This window comes from Gopherus evgoodei, chromosome 2, assembly GCF_007399415.2.
Source record: "Gopherus evgoodei ecotype Sinaloan lineage chromosome 2, rGopEvg1_v1.p, whole genome shotgun sequence".
Taxonomy (NCBI): Eukaryota; Metazoa; Chordata; order Testudines; family Testudinidae; genus Gopherus; species Gopherus evgoodei.
This window is the reverse complement of record NC_044323.1, coordinates 180,717,861-180,735,374: the sequence shown is the minus strand read 5'-3', so window position 1 is coordinate 180,735,374 and position 17,514 is coordinate 180,717,861. Positions and strand designations below refer to the sequence as shown.

The window sequence follows — 17,514 nt, the reverse complement described above, 5'->3', positions numbered from 1 at the left end:
GTTGGGCGGTGTCCAGGTAATCTGCAAACTGACAAAGTTCTGATGCTCTCCCTGGAGAGTTCATCTTCCATGACACCTTCATCAATTAATATTTGTGAGAATTCATGTTTGTGCATTTTAAATGTATGCAATTGACCTTGGAAACCGAAATCCTTTATCAATCCAACAGTGAGGCACAGCTGAGGCAGTACAGAAGTTTCTCCATGACAAGCAGAAAATCCAATATCAGATCTCTATAGGTTATAAGAGTTAATTCATTCACTTTCAGTCCTACCCCAAATTGGGCCAGCTGCAGTGAAATTTTACTGAAATTAAAAATTAGCAATCTGGCAGGCATTAGTGCAAGACATTATATGATCTCGGAGATGTAGCCTGATGTCCTCTGGGGTCTTTTGTTCACCTGATTGTAAATGTGATTACCATGTTAAATTTTGCACGTAAATACTGAAAACAAAGAAATTATCCCATGAGAGAGCGTGAGAAAGAGAAAAGAAAAAATAGAGGAAAACTCTAGATTATATTTAAGGGACTTTGAATTTCTATTTGTTTAGGGAGGACAGTCACCCAAGCATTATACATATAAATTTTGATTCAATTCCAGAAGTTACTGATAAAATACAGGATCTAATTTCAAGATTCTGAAACGTACTGTATGAACATATGATTAATTGCATATTGTGCCACATGTTATTGCAAAGGTTACTCATTGGTCATTAGACTAGCAATTAGATCTCAGATTTTAATCTTTTGCTGGGCATTTTAAAGATATAGAAGATGGACCAAACCTGCCCCGTCTACATTCCACCCTACAAACTGGGGACAGGTAGGGAGAGAACGTAAATCTTGAGCCTGAAATCACAAGGATTTTCATCTAACAGAGCTCCAAGACCATCAATCACCCTGCTTTGGTATGGGAATGCTAGTGACACATAGGGTATGTCTACACTACGGGATTATTCCGATTTTACATAAACCGGTTTTGTAAAACAGATTGTATAAAGTCGAGTGCATGTGGCCACACTAAGCACAATAATTCGGCGGTGTGCATCCATGTACCGAGGCTAGCGTCGATTTCTTGAGTGTTGCACTGGGGGTAGCTATCCCGTAGCTATCCCATAGTTCCCGCAGTCTCCCCCGCCCATTGGAATTCTAGGTTGAGATCCCAATGCATTTTGTATCGTTTGCAATTGGAAATTGGCGATGATGGTTATCAAGCATTTTGTACCGTCTGCTGCTGTCATGGGTGCTCCTGGCTGGCCTTGCTGAGGTCGACCGGGGGCGCATGGACAAAAATCGAAATGACTCCCCGGGTCATTCCCTTCTTTATGTTTTGTCTAAAAATAGAGTCAGTCCTGCCTAGAATATGGGGCAAGTCTACTAGAGAGCCAGAGAGCACAACCGCTCTGGGTCAGAGCCCCAGAGATCCTGCAGAAATGATGAGCTGCATGCCATTCTAGGGGGTGCCCCTGCAACAACCCCACCCGTTGCTTCCCTCCTCCCACACCCCTTCTGGGCTACCATGGCAGTGTCCCCCCATTTGTGTGATGAAGTAATAAAGAATGCAGGAATAAGAAACACTGACTTTTTAGTGAGATAAAATGAGGGGGAGGCAGCCTCCAGCTGCTATGATAGTCCAGGCAGGACATTAAAAAGTAGGGGGGAGAGGAAAACAGCCTCCCACTGTTATGATAGTCCAGGGAGTACAGAATCTTTTCTTTAGACATGAAAGGGCAGGGAGTGGGGTTGATGGAGCTCAGGCTCCAGCTGCTATGATGAGGATGGTTACCCAGCATTTTGTACTGTCTGCCAGGAATGACAGGGAGTCATTCCCATTTTTACCCAGGCGCCCCCGGCTGACCTCACTAGGCCAGCCAGGAGCACTCACAGGATGATGACGAGGATGGCTATCAGTCATTTTGTACTGTATCGTCTGCCACCGGGGAAGGGAGGAGAGAGGATGCCGCTGTTTAGCGCTGCAGCACCCCGTCTACCAGTAGCATCCAGTAGACATACAATGACATTGAAAAGTGGTGAGAAACGATTTTTTTCCCTTTTCTTTGAGGGGGGCGGAGGGGTAAATTGACAGCATATTCCCTGAACTACTGGCGACAATGTTTTTGACCCTTCAGGCATTGGGAGTTCAGCCAAGAATGCAAATGCTTTTCGGAGACTGCAGGAACTGTGGGATAGCTTGAGTCCTCGGTCCCCCCTCCCTTCCTCCATTAGCGTCCATTTGATTCTTTGGCTTTCCGTTATGCTTGTCACACAGCACTGTGTTGAGTCCCTGCTGTGGCCTCAGTCTATCATAGCCTGGAGATTTTTTCAAAAGCTTTGTCATTTCGTCTTCTGTAACCGAGCTCTGATAGAACAGATTTGTCTCCCCATCAGTGATCAGATCCAGTATCTCCTGTATGGTCCATGCTGGAGCTCTTTTTGGATTTGGGACTGCATCGCCACCTGTGCTGATCAGAGCTCCACGCTGGGTAAACAGGAAATGAAATTCAAAAGTTCACGGGGCTTTTCCTGTCTACCTGGCCAGTGCATCCGAGTTCAGATTGCTTTCCAGAGCGGTCACAATGGTGCACTGTGGGATACCGCCCAGAGGCCAATACCGTCGATATGCAGCCACACTAACCCTAATCCGACATGGCAATACCGATTACAGCGCTACTCCTCTCATCGGGGAGGAGTACAGAAACCAGTTTAAAGAGCCCTTTATATCGATATAAAGGGCCTCGTTGTGTGGACGGGTGCAGGGTTAAATCGGTTTAACGCTGCTAAATTCGGTTTAAACGCGTAGTGCAGACCAGACCATAGTGGTCTGCGAGCTGTGCCTGCTTTTGTGGCCTGTTTAGATAGAGAAAATGAATCCTACTGGCACAGGTGGAATTGTGACAGCCAGAACTTTTACTAATGTTAATCAGGATAGCTCCATTGAGGAGCTTGCCCACGGTCTTCAAAGGTTGCAACAGGTGGATAAGCATCCAGAGTTCTAGATGCTTTTCCAAATCAAACCACAACTCCAAACCTTGTAGAGGGTCTATCATCACTAGTTTTTAATATGTTTGTGCTGGCTTTGTGGGTGATTATATATATGAGAGAGAGAGAGAGACACAGACAGACAGACACACACACACACACACACACAGAGAAACAAATTTGGGGCAGTAAATTCTTATTTCCCCTGTAAGCTTGGAAGCAGAACAAGAATTACATAAACTATCAAAAGCCTCATATATTTATTTCTGAATGCTATCAAAGTAAGCAGGGGAAAACTTAAAAATATACTCTATATTCCAACTCTATAAATTCATAACATAACAAACTGGCAAAACCCACACTAACGTCCATTGTTTCTATTATACTCATTCCAGAAATGGGTACCACTTCCACTAGTTAATATATATTTCATATATTCTAATAGGTTTAATCCCTGAGGCTTTAAGGTCTGCTTCAGTGACATTTAAATGTGAAGAACAGTAAGAAGGTAGAATGTGCATGTTTGATTTCAGAATGCAAAGTTACGTAGAAAAAAAAGGAATATTACCTTTTAAAAAACAGGTGAGTGTACAGCAAAGTATGGATTTGTCATCCAGCCTATATTTGAAATGTATTAACAACACACAAGCTAAGAAATATTTTCAGTTTGATCTGCAAGGCAAAAGTACTATCAAAATGTATGCAAAGGTGTGTGAATGTTTTTCTGATCGTGAACTGCAGCATATTAATTAGGGTTGGAGGGGAAGGACCCCTGATTTTGAACCGTTAAACAGCATCAGGCAAATATTAAAGAAAATAATCTTTTGAAATAAGAACATAAGAATGGCATACCGAGTCAGACCAAAGGTCCATCTAGCCCAGTTTCTGTCTACCGACAGTGGCCAATGCCAGGTGCCCCAGAGGGAGTGAACCTAACAGGCAATGATCAAGTGATCACTCTCCTGCAATCCATCTCCATCCTCTGACAAACAGAGGCTAGGGACACCATTCCTTACCCATCCTGGCTAATAGCCATTTATGGACTTAACCACCATGAATTTATCCAGTTCTCTTTTAAACGCTGTTATAGTCCTAGCCTTCACAACCTCCTCAGGTAAGGAATTCCACAAGTTGACTGTGCGCTGTATGAAGAAGAACTTCCTTTTATTTGTTTTAAACCTGCTGCCTATTAATTTCATTTGGTGACCCCTAGTTCTTGTATTATGGGAATAAGTAAATAACTTTTCCTTATCCACTTTCTCCACAGCACTCATGATTTTATATACCTCTATCATATCCCCCCTTAGTCTCCTCTTTTCCAAGCTGGAGAGTCCTAGCCTCTTTAATCTTTCCTCATATGGGACCCTCTCCAAACCCCTAATCATTTTAGTTGCTCTTTTCTGAACTTTTTCTAGTGCCAGTATATCTTTTTGGAGGTGAGAAGACCACATCTGTACACAGTATTCGAGATGTGGGTGTACCATGGATTTATATAAGGGCAATAATATATTCTCAGACTTATTCTCTATCCCCTTTTTAATGATTCCTAACATCCTGTTTGTTTTTTTGACCGCTTCTGCACACTGCGTGGACATCTTCAGAGAACTATCCACGATGACTCCAAGATCTTTCTCCTGACTCGTTGTAGCTAAATTAGCCCCCCATCATAATGTATGTATAGTTGGGGTTATTTTTTCCAATGTGCATTACTTTACATTTATCCACATTACATTTCATTTGCCATTTTGTTGCCCAATCACTTAGTTTTGTGAGATCTTTTTGAAGTTCTTCACAGTCTGCTTTGGTCTTAACTATCTTGAGCAGTTTAGTATCATCTGCAAACTTTGCCACTCACTCTTTACCTCTTTCTCCACATCATTTATGAATAAATTGAATAGGATTGGTCCTAGGACTGACCCTTGGGGAACATCACTAGTTTCCCCTCTCCATTCTGAGAGTTTACCATTAATTCCTACCTTTTGTTCCCTGTCTTTTAACCAGTTCTCAACCCATCAAAGGACCTTCCCTTTTATCCCATGACAGCTTAATTTACGTAAGAGCCTTTGGTGAGGGACATTGTCAAAGGCTTTCTGGAAATCTAAGTATACTATGTCCACTGGATCCCCCTTGTCCATGTTTGTTGACCCTTTCAAGGAACTCTAATAGATTAGTAAGACACGATTTCCCTTTACAGAAATCATGTTGACTATTGCTCAACAGTTTATGTTTTTCTATGAGTCCGACAATTTTATTGTTAACTATTGTTTCGACTAATTTGCCCGGTACCGACATTAGACTTACCAGTTTGTAATTGCCGGGATCACCTCTAGAGCCCTTTTTAAATATTGGCGTTACATTAGCTAACTTCCAGTCATTGGGTACCGAAGCCGATTTAAAGGACAGGTTACAAATCTTAGTTGTTAGCTCCAAAACTTCACATTTGAGTTCTTTCAGAACCCTTGGGTGAATGCCATACAGTTCTGTATAAGAGCATACATTTGAATGCATAGCCAAGAGAACCTCTATAATCATCTTTATGTTGATAGCAATGACCTGATCCTGCCTAGCACCTCCCGAGTAGTGCTGAGGGCTTCCATTCCCCCTGAAGTCACCACGTCTCAGGGGGCACTCAGCACCTTGCACAATTGGAAACCAAGTTTTCTCTGAGGACTAAAATGTCACAGCCCTTAACTGGGAAGTAAGAGGGGATCAGGACCCATTATCCCCATCCCTACTCACACTGTGACTCCTGCCATGGCATGAGGAACAAAACACCTGGTACTGCCCCTCCAAGCAAATGGGACGGGGGGGTGGGGCAGGGAATGGAGGGAGCCTTAGCTCCCCATAGCACCACTAGGTGGCCAAAGCAAATGGATGGGGAGTGTGGGTAGTGAAAGGCAGTGCGAAGAGCCATGACTTCACACTCCTGCTAACTGGCCAGAGTAGCTAGCTCTGGGAAGTAAACTGCTCCATGAAAAGTGGTAAAGTAACTTATTCCGATCTCTGAATGAGTGGGGAAGGAATACTGATTGCTTGAGTCACACTTTTTTGTGTGATCTGCTCTTGAGTCAGTGTGGCTACATGCTGCCTTTTCTTCAGGGTAGGGCACACTGTAAAGGTGCAATCTACTCCTGAATGTTTAAATTCGCTACTGGCATAGTGGAGTTACAGCGGCTTAACATCAATCAAATGGCACCTGCTTTCCACCTATGGTGAATTTGTCTGCTTAACACATTGCTAAAATAAGGAAGAAACAAAATGACTAATGGGGAAGGAGTATGATAACTTGGTATTTCATTTCCACAAGATTTTGAAATTAACAAATGGTAAATGTGAATTTAAAAGTACAGTTGAACAAAACAGTCAAACCACTAAATATAGGAGAGTGGGTGCAAGCCAATAATTTCAAGCAAAAAGTATGCAGCTCAATTATCCTCTTGTCCCTAGAAATAGTCCCTTCCAGGTCATGGGAGAGACAGATTTGGGTAAGTCTGCACTGCTGCTACCAATGCTGTACAGTCCTCTGTGAATAAAGAGGACTTCATTCTCCAGGGCTGGCAGTACAGCAGCTTTTGTGAAAAATGCAAAATGGCAAGCCACTCACTGGTAGGAGTGAATATTCTGTGCTTACATTGATGGCTCTGGGCCCATGTGCACATATTTTGTGTGTAACATAGTAATCTATTTTATTTTAAATGTAGCCCTAAAATGTTTTCTTTTACATTTTAGCTGCCTTACAGATAATGGGTCTCAGGTGTTTAAAAAGCAGTAGTACACAAGACTTTGCACAGATTTAACAGAATGGCTGGTGCTACACAGAGCAGAGCGCTAAATGTTGGGCATAGCCAAACCATCATTGTCTTTAATAGCTATTCTCCTCTGCTCCAGTTGCCACTGCTTCACATATTTTTTGATGTCTAAAGTAAATCCAGGTAATCTATTGTACCTAATCACATTTCGGTCTATAACAAGCCTCAGATAAAATATATGGTCTGCAAGTGCCAGCTGATTAATTGCTTTCTCTTTCCGACCACTTCTCTCTTCAACAAGCTGAACAGTGTCTGTAGTTGAATGATCTGCCTCCCTAGTGTAAACTTTACTTTATTTAACAAGTGATTTAATACATTCACTATTATTTCTCATAAAAGGATATTTCAATTTGCATACATACATATCCATGCTTCAGATTTCCTTTGATTTTCTTTCCAGGTCCACAGGGTGTGTCAGGCAGTAGTACTTTGACAGAACAGCTCCAGATAATGAAACTTTGGCCATGGCTACACTAAAGAGTTGCAGCGCTGGTGAGGGAGTTACAGCGCTGCAACTTAGGATGTGGCCACACTTGCAAAGCACGGCCAGCGCTGCAACTCCCTGGTTGCAGCGCTGGCTGTACACCCGGTCGAGCCTCGGGTGTAGGGATTCCAGCGCTGGTGATCCAGCGCTGGTCAGCAAGTGTGGACGCCCACCAGCGCTTTTATTGACCTCCGGGGTATAAGGAGGTATTCCAGCATACCTTATAAGCCTCTCTGGTAATCATGCACACTCCACTGCCCTGGGCTCAGCTGACCCCACCTTTAAATGCCCCAGGAATTTTAAAAATCCCCTTCCTGTTTGCTCAGCCAGGTGTGGAGTGCAATCAATCAATCAGCGACCATGCCTCCACACTCCAGACGAGCCCCAGCATGGAACAGTTCCGAGCTGCAGGACCTCATCAGTGTTTGGGGTGAGGAAGCTGTGCAAGCACAGCTGCGCTCCAGCTGGAGAAATTATGGTACCTATGGGCAGATATCACAGTCCTTGCTGAGAAGGGGCCATGAATGGGACGCGTTGCAGTGCAGGGTAAAAATTAAGGAGCTGCACAGTGCGTATTGCAAAGCCCGTGAGGGAAATCGCCGCTCAGGAGCTGCCCCCACAACCTGCCATTTTTACAAGGAGCTGGATGCCATACTTGGGTATGACCCCACTGCCAATCCTAGGAGCACAATGGAGAGTTCAGAGCAGGGAGAAGTGGGGGAGGGTGTAGAGGAAGCCGAGAGTCAGGCTACTGTGGTGGAGGGAGACACCCCGGAGTCCCAGGAGGCATGCAGCCAGGAGCTCTTCTCAAGCCAGGAGGAGGCTAGCCAGTCGCAGCAGCTGGAAGTTGCTGGTGAGGAAGAAGCTGAGGAGTGTGCTCGGGGTAAGCAGATTTTTATGTTTTGGGAGAGGACGGTTTGGGTTATGGCTGCCTGCATGCATGCCTAAACGTGGAATAGCCCATTGATTTGCTCTATCACGTCTCTGTAATCTGCCTCAGTAATCTCTTGAAAAGTTGCAGCCAGAGCGTGGGCAATGTGCTTTCGCAAGTTTATAGGGAGAGCCACCGTGGTCCTTGTCCCGGTCAGGCTAACTCGTCCGATCCACTGTGCAGCGAGGGGTGGGGGGACCATGGCTGCACACAGGCAAGCTGCATAGGGGCCAGGGCGGAATCCACATTGCTGTAGAAGACCCTCCCTCTCTTCCCAGGTAACATGCAGCAGTGATATATCTGGCAGTAGGAAACCCTGTTGAGAATTTAGGGATACTTGAGTGCAGGGCGCCAGGTTCACGGTCCCCCCCCCAGCCCCGCAGTGCGTTCCGGTCTCCCCCCCCCGCCTTTCCAGCAGGCAGCCAGCCCCACATTGCGCTCCGGTCTCCCCCCCGCCTTTCCAGCAGGCAGCCAGCCCCGCGGTACGCTCCGGTCTCCCCCACCCTTTCCAGCAGGCAGCCAGCCCCACGGTGCGCTCCGGTCTCTCCACCCCCTTCCAGCATGTAGCCAGCCCCGCGGTGCACTCCGGTCTCCCCCCCCCCCGCTTTCCAGCAGGCAGCCAGCCCCGCGGTGCATTCCCCCCCCCACCAGCAGGCCGGCAGTTCCGTGGACCGCCCCCCCCGCCAGCAGCTCGCCACCTTCATGTTCCCTACTGTCCCCTGTGCAGGCCACCAGCTACCTCCTGTACCCCGTGCGGATAAACCCCAGTGAGCCATCAGTCAGTTCCCCCTCCCAGGTGAAGTCGGGGCAGAAACACTCACCCCATTGCTCGCCATGCCTTCGCTTCCCTGGCCTCTCTGTGTTATGTTAGGTATGTGGGAATGATGCTACAAAAAGTCTACAAACTCCTTCATAGTGTGATGATAAACAATGCAGCCTCTGTTTATTACATGTTTCTATCTATGCTTTTTTTAGTGTCCTTGACTAATGCAGCCGGATCACCAGCCTCACATCGGTTGCAGAACTTGAGAAGAAATCCACGAAAATCAAAAGAGGAGTTGATCAAAGCAGTCATGAATCACTACAACAGAGAAAGTAGGAAGACGCAGGAATGGAGAGAGAAAATGTATGAGTGGAGGCAAACAGAAAGCAGGAGAAAGGAATTGGCTACCAAAAAAACCTCAAAGCAGATGATAAGCCTCCTGGCTCGCCAAACTGACTCTTTCGAGTTTCTCGTAGCCATGCAGGCAGATCTGTACCGTTATAACCCACACCCCTCCCAAAGTTCTCTTTCTTGTTCCCCAGTATTTGCACAAAACACCTTTCTCCAGCAGCCAGTTTCTTATTACCCCCAGCTGCCCCCAACACCTGTACAATCACCTACCAGCCCTGATAACTACAATTCTTACCCTGTGCACTCCACCCCCATTACTCTGCAGCATAGTAATTCTGAAGTGCAGCAGACATTGAACAGTAATCCAAACAGGACATATTCAAACCTCTGAATGTACAGTCCACCACCCTAACCCCCCTGGCCTTTTATGTACTGTACTTTGAATAAAGGATTTTATGGCTTTTACAATACGTTTTATTATTGCAGGAAGTGGTAAATATTGTACCCCAAGGTAGAAAGGAGCACAGCAAAGGCACCAAACATTACTGTTGGCTCTCAGCATCAAATTGCTCCTTAAGGCATCCCTAATCCTTGAAGCCCTTTCCTGGGCCTCTCTACTAGCCCTGCTCTCTGGCTGTGCAAATTCATCCTCTAGGCGTTGAACCTCGGAGGTCCATTCCTCACTGAATCTTTCTCCCTTCCCTTCACAAATATTATGGAGGGTACAGCATGCGGATATAACAGCGGAGATGCTGCTTTCCCCCAAATCTAGCTTCCCATAAAGACACCTCCAGCAGCCTTTCAAACGGCCAAAAGCACACTCCGCAGTCATTCTGCACCGGCTCAGCCTGTAGTTGAACCGGTCCTTGCTCCTGTCAAGCTTCCCTGTATACGGTTTCATGAGCCAAGGCATTAAGGGGTAAGCGGGGTCTCCAAGGATCACAGTGGGTATTTCGACATCCCCTACTGTGATCTTGCGGTCTGGGAAAAAAGTCCCGGCCCTCAGCTTCCTGAACAGGGCACTGTTCCGAAAGATGCGTGCATCATGCACCTTTCCAGGCCATCCTGAGTAAATGTCAGAGAAACGCCCACGGTGATCCACAAGCGCTTGCAGAACCACGGAGAAATACCCCTTGCGATTAACGTACTCTGATGCCAGGTGGGGTGGGGACAGAATAGGAATATGCGTCCCATCTATTGCTCCTCCACAGTTAGGGAAACCCATTTGTGCAAAGCCATCCACAATGTCCTGCACATTCCCCAGAGTCACAGTTCTTCTTAGCAGGGTGCGATTAATGGCTGTGCAAACTTGCATCAGCAACATTCCAACGGTGGACTTTCCCACTCCAAACTGGTTTGCTACCGATCGGTAGCTGTCTGGAGTTGCCAGCTTCCAGATTGCAATAGCCACCCGCTTCTCCACTGGCAGTGCAGCTCTCAATCTCGTGTCCCTGCGCTGCAGGGTAGGGGTGAGCTCAGCACACAGTCCCATGAAAGTGGCTTTTCTCATCCGAAAGTTCTGCAGCCACTGCTCGTCATCCCATGCTTGCAGGACGATGTGATCCCACCACTGAGTGCTGGTTTCCCGAGCCCAAAGGCGCCGTTCCACGGTTCTAAGCACGTCTGTTACTGCCACAAGGAATTGAGTGTCTTGAGCGTCAGGCGTTTCAATATCATCGTCTGACTCCTCACTGTCACTTTGCAGCTGAAGGAATAGCTCCACTGCCATGCGTGATGTGCTGGCAACATTCATCAGCAAGGTCCTCAGCAGCTCAGGCTCCATTTGTAACAGAAATCTCAGAAATCACGCAGTAGACTCACAATGCCGCCAAATTGCTTGGAATGTGTAGCAAAGCACCATGGGGCGTTGGAACAGGAAGCGGAAAGACCCGCACACTTCCTTCCCCTTCCCACAAGCCACAGCGCCAAAATGGGACGAGGTGCTCTGTGGGATAGCTGCCCACAATGCACCACTCCCAACAGCGCTGCAAGTGCTGCAAATGTGGCCACACTGCAGCGCTGGTAGCTGTCAGTGTGGCCACACTGCAGCGCTGGCCTTACACAGCTGTACGAACACAGCTGTAACTACCAGCGCTGCAAAACTGTAAGTGTAGCCATGGCCATAGTTAAGTTCCAATCTACAATACAAATTGGAACCCTTTTTGTAATCTTATGAGGGCACAATCATGTTGTAACTTGGTTTGCTACTAAGGTTGTATTTGTAGTGCAGACAGGGCCTTAGACAACAGTTGACAGGGAAGGGTCAAATGCAGGAAACACTGGGTTGCAAACAGCTATTTATTCAATTTGCTCAAAACACTGCTGAGCTTCTGCTGCTTAATTGAAAGTGGCATTATGAAGAACTGAAGTAGAGGTAAGTCAGCAGGGTTGGTGTATTCCAAACACTTATAACACAAGTATCAGAGGGGTAGCCGTGTTAGACTGCATCTGTAAAAGCAGCAAAGAATCCTGTGGCACCTTACAGACTAACAGACGTTTAGGAGCATGAGCTTCCGTGGGTGAATACCCACTTTGTCAGATGACAGAAGTGGGTATTCACCCACGAAAGCTCACGCTCCTAAACGTCTGTTAGTCTATAAGGTGCCACAGGATTCTTTGCTACTTACAACACAGTCATTATCAGGCATCTAAAGAAATAACATGCCAATATGACTGGGAAATGCAAACAGTAGGACATGAATTATTCCATACTTTGTTTTAGCTGTGTTTTCTGTCAGTGAAACAATGCAAGATACAGATGTTTAAGTTCAGCAGATCTGTGGCTGTTGGATCATTAAGCAACTCTGGTAGACGTCATTTCTAAGGCTGCTTGTGCAGACACCAGCCCGTAAGACATATGGGCCACATGCAGAATAATCTACTGCAGATAGCAAAGCAGCACTTTATACATTTTAAAAGACTTCTTCCAGTAACAGTCCACCAAGATTGTTGTGTGGGCTACTCAGTAAATGCATGACCATGGAAACAAAACGATATTCAGAGGACTGGAAATGGTATACAGAGCCTTTCACCAGAAGGGCACCAGTTCAGATTCATTCTAGTTTAACAGCAGCGACTTAAAGTCATTACCATCTAGTGCACTGGTTCTTAACCTTGACTGCAGCCTGCACCCCTTTGGTTTTCAAAATATATTCTGGCACCTCTTATCAAAAATCGTTGAAGTAGGTCAGGTCTTTAAGCCTAGACATATTTTTTGTCTGTATATTACAGTAATCGTTGAAAATGTATAATGTTAATACATAGGTTTGATGAAACAAAGAAGTTGTACTTATGTGCCTGTGCTTAATTTGTGTTTTCGATGATGTACCTTCTAAAAAAATCTGGCATGTCTCGCACCCTCAGAAAGGGCATCTTTCACCCCAGGGGGTGCATGCACCCCAAGTTAAGAACCACTGATCTAGTGGCTTTTCTTCAGCTTATGTGAAAGGAGTTGGTGGTCTCAGTCTACTTGCTAGCTTGGAGAGATGTCTGCATCTCCATCCCATCCACGTCAGCCGTGTTTGGAGTCTCAAGAGAGGTGCTCAGGATTTAATGGGCACTGAAGCTAAACCTCCCTTTTGCCCCTAGAGGTAGTCCTTCCAGGTCAGGACTGAGGCACATTTGGAAAGGGCTACACTGCCGCTTCACATGGTATGCCTGTTCTCTGGGTGAATACAGGATTTCATTTTCCAGGACTGGCTAGTCAGAATGACCACTCAGTTTTACTTACAAAATATGTGCACACTATGCACTGCACCTCCTTCTCTTGATTTTTTCTGGGCATAAAACCAGAGGTATTAATAGGTTCAATATAATACTATCAAGTACATTTTAGCATGGAATATTAGTAGCTTATGGGCATAATATTTGCTGCAATCATATTTTCAGTAGCTAGTCTGAAGCACAAGTAACTGAGCAGATAAAGACATTCTCAGTTTTCTGAATAGGGTCTTTTTATATTGCTGAGTCATATACTGATGAGGAACATTGTTAAATATATTTATAAATAATGTATTGCTTCTAGATTCCTGATGAGAATAACCAAAGACAAGTGGCCCCTATGGAATCCATCCCAGGCTTTACACTGATACCAGTTCATTCCAGGACAGAACTTTGAGCAGTATGATCAGTGTTGTGTGAATACTCATATGGTGCAGGCATGACCAATAAAACCCTAGTTCAGAGGTCGGCAACCTCTGGCACGCGGCTCGCCAGGGTAAGAACCCTGGCGGGTCAGGACAGTTTGGTGGTGGTGGGAAGCAGTGTGGGAGAGGGATATTGAGTCTTGGCGCTTTGATTTTAGTAGCTTCTCAGTAGCCAGGGACCATCGCTAAGCATACTAACACCCACTGTATTATGGCAGTGAGATCTTCAAAGAACTTCAGCAGGCTAGTTTAGCCTGAATGACCATCTTGGTCTGACTTCATGCTGTCTTTCTTTAACCAGCCTATGCTTTTAATATTTTCTTCAAACTTACTGGCCTATATGCAGAGTGCAGGACAGAAATCATTTTAAAGTTTCCTGCTTAGTCTCGTTATGCTTTTAAAAAATAAGTTAAACCTGCCATGCTCTAATCTTTAAACATTCCAAAAGTAGTACACATTTTAAATGGGTCTATTAAAAGTTTACGCCTTTTATCACTCACTCTCAATAGTTTCAGATGCATGTTGTGCCCCTTATATTCCCAACATATCTAATCCTTTTATCATTGATTTGGCAGTTGTCCTAATACCCAGCTCATTTTCATATCAGGTCACATTTACTCCACAGCACTAAACTCAGGTTGATGATTTTTACCTGAATTACTGCATCTTTTAAGTAAATCAGAAAACTATCAGGGAACAGAACAGCCACAGGAGGCCTGGCTGCCCTGGCCCTGCTTTGTGCTACATGATGTCTTAGCAAAATAAACATAAGTGATAATGGATTAATGCTAGCTTCTTGACTACAAGGTACCATTGCACTTCTGTAGTGCATTCAATCAAAGTAGAATATCTCTGGTCTGCTCAGCTCTGCTCAAGCCCCAGCTCTGGCATGAGTCAGAGTAGCACAAGGGCAGCTCTAACTTATTCCCTAAACTTCCATACATCAGATGGAGATTAAATTAGCGAAGCTCCACAATAACCCCGTCATGGTAGAATTCCCCAATCTGAACCTTAGAGTCCAAAAAAATGAGGTACCAGCATGAATTCCTCTAAGCTTAATTACCAGCTTAGATCTGATAAGCTGCCACCACCCAAAATATAGTGTTTTGGGGCACTCTGGTCCCCCCAAAAACCTTCCCTGGGGACCCCAAGACCCAAATTCCTTGAGTCTTACAACAAAGGGGAATAAACCATTTCCCCTCCTTCTCCTTTCTTCCTCCCAGATCTTTCCCACCCTGGGTACACTAGGAGATCACCATGATTCGAACTCCTTGAATCACAACACAGAGAAATCAGGTTTTCCCCCCCACTTCTCTCCCCCTCCCAGGCGTTCCCTCCCTGGGCTATCAGGGAGAGATAGACAGATTCTAGCTCCGTGCATCTAAAAAAAGGGATTCCCCCTTCCCCCCTCCCTTCTTTCTCCCTGTCTCCCACCAATTTCCTGGTAAGTACAAACTCAATTCCCTTGAGCCTCAACAAGGGGAAAAAATCAAACAGGTCTTAAAAAGCAAAACTTTTAATAAAAAGAAAGAAACAAAAGTAAAAGTTGTCTCTGTAATTTAGATGGTAAAAGTTACAGGGTCTTTCAGCTTATAGACACTAGAGAGAACCTCCCCCCCCCCCCCCGCAAAATACAATTTAAAATACTTCCAGCAAAATACACATTTGCAAATACAGAAAACAATCAAAAGACTAAACTCGCCTTTTCCCTGGTACTTATTAAAATTAGAACAGAAGAGATTTTTTCAGAAAGATTGGCGGAATCTGCTTACATGTCTGGTCCCTCTCAGAACCCAGAGAGAACAAAGCAAAACCCAAAAAACACAAACAAAGGCTTCCCTCCACCGAGATTTGAAAGTATCTTGTTTCCTGATTGGTCCTCTGGTCAGGTGTTTTTGGTTCACTGTTTGTTAACCCTTTACAGGTAAAAGAGACATTAACCCGTAACTGTCTGTTTATGACAACCCCGTGCTAGGGATGGGTTTGGCACACCTCAAAACACACTCTCTAGGCAGGGGATTGGTAGAGTGGAGCTTTGTCTGATCTGCTACATATGGGGATGGAAGCAACTGGTGCAAGAGTCAGCTCTCACCCGCATCAGTATATGACTCAGCAGCACAAGCAGACCCTGTTCAGAACATTCAGAATAGCGTTACTGTCAGCTCAGTCATTTGGGCTACAGAATTCTCAAATGAACAGTTATGGCCAGAATTTGCCTCCCCTGTATCACTCAAATAGTGTAAAGGAGACAGTTCAGGTGTGAGAATCAGGCCTCTAGGGTCCAACAGTTGCTCTAATGTTTGATGCATGAGGCAGATGGGCCAGCTGCCTCTTTGAAACTGTCGCCTCCTGCCTCAGATGTTGCAGAAAGTCTTTACAGTGTTGGGGGGAGGGCTAGGAGATAGGCATCAGCCCAGCCCAGCCCAGCCTCCTCCTCCCCACAAACTGCACAGAAAATCCAGTTCAGAAACACTGACTTTTGCACTGGTCCTGCCTTTTTGCACTGACAAATCCCATTAAGGTGAGGAGATTGTCTGTAACCATTAGCAGCAAATGAAACCACAATGTCCGAGAGTTAAAGGGAGCCAGGGATCATCATAGAAAAGAGGAAAAGGGACTTCGTATAGATGATCCTAATCTGTTGCAGATTTCCTCAGATACACAGCTTCCGGAAGTGCCATTTATTCTGTAAGAGGTAAAACCCCAGGAACAGTATGTGGAAACCACCACAAGGTGATCCTTGCAGAACTTTCCTCTCCCCCTGCAACCTTTATCTCTTCCCCAGAGTATAAAATTCACTTCTGCTGCTAGCAGTAAATAAAATACAAACAATAAAAAATGTACATTATTCCTTTCTCTGGGTCTCCTGTCTTTTCTTTGGCTACCATTTAAAAATCACAAGAGCTTCAGGGGAAGAATTGTCTTGATCTTTATGTCTTGTACATTGCTGAGCATGTACCATTGCCAGCTGCATACCCATAATAAATGCTATATGCCCCCTTATGACCTACTCCAGCTACTACGCAGGGGAGCCAGCAACCATTAGGGTGGCCAAGGACCCAGTTTTTGACTGGAAAGTCCGGTTGAAAAGGGAACCTGACAGTGTCTGATCAGATGTACTGACTGGACACCAAAAGTCTGGTTACTGTGCATGGGAGTGGGAGGGAGCTTGCTGGGTCAGCAATCTGTGCCAGCATCTGCTCAGCCGCGGCTGCCTCCTACCTACATCTTATGGGCAGGAAGGTTCTATGTCAGGCTGCAGCTTTGAAGCAAAGGGAGCCCAGCAGGGGGAAGAAGGGAGAGGATGGAGCTGTGAGGGAGGTGGAAGGATGAGCAAAAAGCAATGGGAGGAGGAGGAGCTGGGCCTCAAGGAAGAGGAGAGCTCCTTGAGGAGCTGGGGCTGGGCCTCAAGGAAGAGGCAGAGTAGCAGGCGGGGCCTCGGAGTTCCATCTGTCCGCAATTAGAAAGTTGTCAGCCCTATCTCGACAGACAGCAGCAGCGGTCTCGTTAAGGCAGGAACAGGTTTCCCTATGTTCTCTTGTCTCACTTGCTTGTCATTTTCCCCCCTTGTGTTTATACATGCGACATTTCTTCCCTATGCTGTGCAGGATCAAGCCCTCACTAGTACATTATGGAATACTGTGACCAATTATGAAAACCAAACTAAGATTTTCCGATAATGAACGAGCCATTTTGTGATGCAATGTGCTTGTTTCTGCGATGGTGTTGGTTCACTCACTCATGTAAATTTCAGCAATTTGCAACAGGTTTCCCAGTCATTACTGCAGAGTAGGACCCGATCCACAAAGCATTTAAGCACAGGCATAACTTTGTGTGTTCATAATGCTATTGAAGAAACTGAGTGAAATTCTACTGTATTAACAACATTGCCCTCTGTGCAGCTTAAGAACAGTAGGAAAGGTTCATTCTCAAGCCTAATGCGTTCATGAAATACAATCTGTCAGCGAGCCACTTGAATACCATAGTTTTTATGGTATTTAACAATCACATTTTTCTCCAGAAAAAAAGAGGGTATATGATTATAACAAGAA

General features: G+C 45.4%; 1 protein-coding gene across 7 annotated transcripts in view; it reads right to left on the bottom strand.

Moving 5' to 3' along the window:
- The window catches only part of PHACTR1 (phosphatase and actin regulator 1), a 483,984-nt gene that overhangs the window by 409,070 nt on the left and 57,400 nt on the right, over positions 1–17,514 (bottom strand). The gene's annotated exons all lie outside the window — the stretch shown is intronic.